The sequence below is a fragment of the Dasypus novemcinctus genome, chromosome 3 (assembly GCF_030445035.2).
Source record: "Dasypus novemcinctus isolate mDasNov1 chromosome 3, mDasNov1.1.hap2, whole genome shotgun sequence".
NCBI classification, from domain to species: domain Eukaryota; kingdom Metazoa; phylum Chordata; class Mammalia; order Cingulata; family Dasypodidae; genus Dasypus; species Dasypus novemcinctus.
The window spans coordinates 95781773-95788914 of NC_080675.1; positions in this window are offsets into that span (position 1 = coordinate 95781773).

Genomic DNA, 7142 nt, shown 5'->3' on the forward strand with positions numbered 1-7142 from the left:
AAATACTGAAGTCTATCTCTTTTAATTTTCTATATATTTTTTTAAATTGGTTTTTCATTTTTAAAAAAGCTTTAGATTATATAAATGTTACAGAAAAAAAAACAGGGGATTCCCTTATTCCACACCCCCTTCTCCTCCCACACTTTCCCACATTAACAACATCTTTCATTAGTGTGCTACATTTGTTACAGTTGATGAACACATATTGAAGCATTGCTACTAACTGGATTATAGTTTACACTCTGTCTGACACATTTTGTAGGTTACAACAAAATATATAATGGCCTGTATCCATCATTGCAATGTCATGCAGGACAAGTCCAATGTCCCCAAAATGCCCCATATTACAACTATTCTTCCCTCTCCCCTCAGAACCTCTGGTGGCCACTGCCTTTATTTCAATGATAAAAGTTATTCCATTGCTAGAATAATAAGTCTATAATAGAATAAGAAGTCTACTTTATTTTTTTAAATATTTATTTATTATTATTATTTTTAATTACATTAAAAAATATATATGAGGTCCCATTCAACCCCACCGCCCCCGCCCCCCACTCCCCCCACAGCAACACTCTCTCCCATCATCGTGATACATCCATTGCACCTGGTAAGTTCATCTCTGAGCATCACTGCACCCCATAGTCAATGGTCCACATCATAGCCCAGACTCTCTCACGTTCCATCCAGTGGGCCCTGGGGGGATCTACAGTGTCCCGTAATTGTCCGTGAAGCACTATCCAGGACAACTCCACGTCCCGAAAATGCCTCCACATCTCATCTCTTCCTCCCGTTCCCCACACCCAGCAGCCCCCATGGCTACCGTTCCCACACCCATTCCACATTTTCTCTGTGGACATTGGATTGGTTGTGTCCATTGCACACCTATGTCAAGTGAGGGCTTAGATTGCACATGGGTACTGGATGCACTCTTCCCGCTTCTAGTTGTAGACACTCTAGGCTCCATGTTGTGGTGGTTGACCTTCTTCAACTCCATGTTAGCTGAGTGGAGTAAGTCCAATAAGTCAAAGTGTAGGAGCTGAAGTCTGTTGAGGCTCTGGGCCTGGGTGTCATATTATCAGTCCAGAGATTCAAATCCCCTACATATATCTTAAACCCAGCACCAACTACAATTCCAATAAAGTAGCATGCAAGTCTTGTGAAAAGAGATCCCCTCTGAGTCCATTTCCATCACGCAGAAACACCAGCTCCAAAGAAGGGCCATCTGTCATGGCAGTGAACCCCTTCTGCCATGACCATAGAATCCATGGGTCTCTTTATCCCTCAAAAGAACCAATACCTGGGGTTGTATCTACCTTATCTGTCTCTTAGACTCTGTTCAGTTGTACATAGGGGTATTCCTTCTGACAACCTCCAGACTCTTTTTTAGAGACTCACAGCCTTATAATCTCATTTCTCCTTTCCATTTCCCCCTTACATTAGGTCAAACCGCTTCCCGAAGTCATGTTATTATATGTAGACAGGTATATTCTGCTGTTCTGCATTGAATCTTTAATTCAAGGTCATTTTCTAGTTGCTTCTTCAGCTGGTATGTGGTAGTGATCCCTCGGTGCCAGGGAGGCTCATCCCCGGGTGTCGTGTCCCACGCTGGGGGGAATGCATCACATCTACACGCTGAGTTTGGCTGTGAGAGTGGCCACATTTGAGTAACATGAAGGCTGTCAGGAGGAAACCCCCAGGCACAATGCTACTCTAGGCCTTGTTCTTATTGCAGGTGCATAGGCTCAAAAGTGTAGCCATTAGTATCAAGAGCCCACTGTTGGGCCCTCCTTCCTTCCTGGTTCTTGCCGTTGCACCTGGAGGATTGCCGCTGCTCTCCCAGGGCCCACAACAGTGACCCCCTGGCCAGGAGCCCAGTACCCCCCCAGCTGTTGTTTTTAATTGTTTCCACTATGAGTATATATAGACATTACCATATACCCTGGGCATATGCCCTGTATAACTCCCTGTCAACCATATATATCCTGTCAATAACATCCCATATCAGTATTCCTCCGCTGCCATTGTTGAACCACTCTGTGATCCAAAACTTCCTGTAAAGTGAATCCCAACATAATGTCAGCTTCAGAAGAGTCTTAGATCACCAAAATTCATATATACAATATACAGTATTTCCCCAGATCCACCATAAAACCTTTTCCCTTCCACAGCAATAATCTTTTAACTTATTCATATCATATTTCCTGAAACTGATGTACAGATTCCGAAACTATAGTTTTCAAACAAGGTAACATTTGTGCTTACTATGTGGTCCATACTTTAGGTTGTACAGTTTTCTAAATTTTTTAGTTATCCTATGTTTTGTCTTATGGTTTTCATTATTAGTCTGTCGTCCCCTATATGTTTTTGGTGTAATATTAGCTGTTTTATATTCATCCTCGTGTACTCTCACATAACTCCTCTTTTGCCCCCTTATTTACCTTTGTTCCATCCATTGCACGTCCATTTTCCCCTCCCCTTAGGGCCCACAACGCCTGCCAATCTAATGCCCTGGGAGCCGTCCTTTCTCACGAGAGATACAATTCTCTCTATTCGACGGCATTAGTCTTCCCCAGGATATGGGTCCACCCCACCCAATGGTAGAACCACCTTGGCAAAATGAGCCTTCAGCTATTCCCTCCAGAGTAGAAGTCTACTTTAGTTCATTGTTGATTCCCCAATCTTGAGGATTTTGGTATGGTGATGCCCATTCTGTTTCTAATTTAGAGGGGGCTTATATCCCATGGGGCAGATGGATGGAACTATCTTGTTTGCAGTTGCAGACACTCTGTTCCTCAGAATGGGCATTGTCTATCATCATCTTCTAGTTAGTTGTCCTGGGTGAGTCCAATGAACTGGAGATTAGGTTTTGCAACTCTGTTGATATTCAGGGCTCAACTGGCCAATGAATGGACCAAAGATTTAAGTCTCTGGGACATACATTTAACAAGTATAGTGCTAATTATAGGTTCACATAAGAGGGGCAGAAGAGCCATGTGTAAGGAAACTATAGATAAGTCTAATTCTATTACGCCGGGGAGCATAAATTCCAAAGTAAGGCCCACAGACAGGGTGCTGAATTCCTGAGCTTGTCTGCCCTGCTTATAATGTCTGGATGTCGCTAGAGCCCTCAGGAGCCCTGCTGTTTGAGGCACTGTTTACTGTGGCAGTCGATGAGATCCTGCTGAGACATGCATAAGCGAAACCTCTGGAATAATTTTCTGACTCACTTTGAAATATCTTAGTCATAAAACCTCATTTGTATTTAATATCTCCCCCTTTTGGACAAGGTCTTTTTCCAGATGCATTGCTAGTTGGCACTTGGTAATAATCCCTTGGTGACAGGGAGGCTCATTCCCAGGAGTTATGTCCCACACTGGGGGGAAGGTATTGCATTTATATACTGAGTTTGGCTTAGGGAGCAGCCACATTTGAGCAACAAGGAGGCTTTCAGGAGGTAACTCTTAAGCAATATATAATACTAGGCTAAGTAGCAATTTCACAAGAAAAGATTCATAAGTACAACCATCAATATCAAAGGCCTGGCATAATAGTCTGTCTTCCTTCACTATGCACAGCCCTTGTACTCAGGGATTCTTGCCATTCTATTAGAGAATATAGGACTACCCAGGATGGAAATTCATTATTCTTTCAGTTTTTATGTGGATCTCCACCCACTGAGACAATGCCCCATGAACACTTGAACATAATCATATGTCTTAGAAGCATGCCCCAGGTGCACCCTTCCTCACACATCTTCCCTTCACCAATATCCTGCACCAGTCATCCTCCCCTACCAACAGTTGTGACCCTTCTGTGATCTAAAACCTCTCAAAGAACGAAGCCAACAAAATAACCAAATAAAACTAAGAAAGTGAAGTAATAATCATTTTTAAAATTACAAAAAACAAAGGTTTAAAATAATTTTTAAAAATTTAGAAATTGTATCTTTGATCAGGGTAAGATCTCTTGCCTTGTATGTACAGTAACAATTTCTTTCATATATTCTCCCAGTGTCTTTTTTTTTTTTTTCATTTTTTCTTCAAGAAACTTTAGGTTACAAAAAAATCACATAGATAATATGGGGGCTCCCATGTACCCAACACCCTCCCCCATTCCACTTTCCCCTATTAATAACATTTTACACACACATGGTACATTTGTTACAATTGATGTACAGATATTGAAATAATACCCTTATCCATTGTCAATGGTTTACATTACAGTTTATATTTTAGACCATACACTTTTATAGGTTTTGATGAAATTTAAAATGACCTGTATCCTTTACTGCAAGATCATGCAGATGGGGCTCCTGAGGGTTATGGAGACACCCACGTACTACAGTCATGGCAGAGAGCTCCAGGGTTTGGTGCCTTGTCAGTGGGCTTTTCTTCAGAGTTTGTGCTCCCAAGTGTGACAGATTAGACTCAGATATGACTTCTCTACACATGCATCTTCTGTTCCTTTTATTGAACGTATAGCTGGTGTTGGAGTTGGTAGGTGTATGTCCAAGAGACTTGAATCACTGGGCTGTCCATGTGCCAGCTGGGTCCTGAGTCTCAGTGGAGTTGCAACACCTACTCTCCAGTTCATTGGACTCACCCAGGACAATTAAGAAGGAGGTGAACATGGACAACCAACACACAAAGGAACTAAGAGAGTCTACAACTGCCAGCAAGAGAGTCCCATCCATCAGCCATATGGTATCAAAGTCTCCTCTCAATTAGAGGTGGAGTGGGCATCACCATTCCAGAATCCTTAGAATTGGGGAATAAAATATGGACTAGAGTGGACTTACTGGTATTCTACTACAGATTTATTGTGAATCTAGCAATGGAAGAAATTATATCATTGATGTGGAAACAGTGGCCCCTGGAGTTGCTGAAGGAAGGGAGAAGGAAAAAGAGGTGAAATATGGGGGCATTTTTGGGACTTGGAATTGTCCTGAATGACACTGTAAAGACAGATATAGGACATTAAATATCCTGCCATAATCTATAAAATGGAGTGAGAGAGTGTAAACTACAATATAGACTATAATCTCTGCTGTGTGGAAATGCTTCAAAATGTGTTCATCAATTGCAATGAATGTACTACACTAATGAAAGAAGTTGTTAATGTGGGAAAAGTGGGAGATGTGGAGAGTGGGGCATATGGGAATCCCCTATATTTTTTATGTAACATTTTATGTAATCTATGTATCTTTTAAAAATAAATTTAAAGTATATTTATAAAAAATCATTCAGAACAATTTTAATGCCCTAAAAATGCCCTATGTTCTGTCTATTCTATTCTTCCCTCCCCCTTCCCTTGGAACCTATGATAACCACTAAGTTTCAATTTTTAAAGAATAAGATTCAAGTTGCTTGCAGTAATAATGAAGGTTTGACATATTGGTCTGTTTTCTTTTATTAGGCACTGCCTATGTTCTCAAGGGATAATTGAGAGCATAGCTGGACTCCCCAGGATGGGAGTTTAATATTTTCTTGTTTGTTGTATGGATCTCCACTCACTGAGATAACACAATATGACATGATGAACACTTACATATTCCACAGAAGCATGTTCCAGGTGTGCCTTATCCTGCATATCCCCTCACACCTGATCCCATACACCAGTAACCCTCCCCTGCCATACTTACCGAAATAACATTCCCAACATTGTAGTTTTAACCACAGACTTGCAAATCCCCAGAGCTCACTTGCTCCTTCCTTCAGCCCTCCCCCCAGTTCCATGGATAGTCCAACCCAACCCCCCATTCTACTTCCCCTCACAGACCAGCACCACTGAACTCAATCATATCACTTTTACACACTTTCTAAATACTTCCTATGCATTTTATAACATATCAAATGAACTTATGTATTTAGTACTTTGCTTTTTATTTTACACCTTTACCATGGTTATATTAACAGGTATTTTACTTTAACAGTACAGAAAAAGCCACTTTATTATTATTATTGTTTTTAAAAGATTTATTTATTTCTCTTCCCTTCCCCCTCCCGCCCCATTTGTCTGTTCTCTGTGTCTATTTGCTGCATGTTCTTTGTCTGCTTCTGTTGTTGTCAGCGGCACGCGAATCTGTGTATCTTTTTGTTGTGTCATCTTGTGTCAGCTCTCCGTGTATGTGGCGCCATTCCTGGGCAGGCTGCACTTTCTTTTGCGCTGGGCGGCTCTCCTTAAGGGGCACACTCTTTGTGTGTGGGGCTCCCCTACGCGGGGGGACACCCCTGCATGGCAGGGCACTCCTTGCGCTCATCAGCACTGCACAAGGTCCAGCCCCACACGGGTCAAGGAGGCCCGCGGTTTGAACTGCAGACCTCCCATGTGGTAGGCGGATGCCCTAACCACTAGGTCAAGTCCCCTCCCCCACTTAATTATTTTATGAAAACCTAAGATTCCTAGTGAAATCAAGGTTATCTTCCCTTACCACCACTTCAATATGCAGATTGAGGTGGCCTCTGACAGGTTTTCCTGTTATGAAGCTACTTTTTGTTAGCAATATCAATCAGTTTAGGTTTCTAATTAATAATGGCTTCATGGAATTAGCCATTTAAGTACTTCAGTTTAGAAGATGCTTTTACAAACTTCTTATAATCAACCATAACCACATAGACTAGTTATTTTACTTTTAAATAAGCTTATTAAATTATAGCTAGCAATCAATGAAATCTACCTTTACCCATTTAAAAGTCTTATCTGCTGTTTTATAATATAAAGGCATCTATGCAATGATCTTAACTTTTAGTTACAGTTTCTAGTAGGTTTTCACTTTAAAACAATTAGGCATTTTTTATTAACTAAGCAACTAAAACAATTTTATTAGTAACAACATTAAGTTTTCCTACTTTTCCAGCAGTTGAACTAATTCTGTATGATTTCTCTTATACATCAAGTCCAACTGCAAGATAATATTGACACATAGACTCATTTTTAGTTACCTTTCACCATTATCCAATTTGTAACACACGAACCCCAAATCTGATTTCCTAGGCACAATGAGGCTGACAAAGTTAAACAGATTTAAAAAGTTAAGCACAGATTAGAATAGAGAGAATTTTACACACCGTGCATAGGGAAAAACCTGATCGAAGCCATTTTCCAGGAACTTTTTTTTTTTTAAGATTTTTTATTTATTTCTC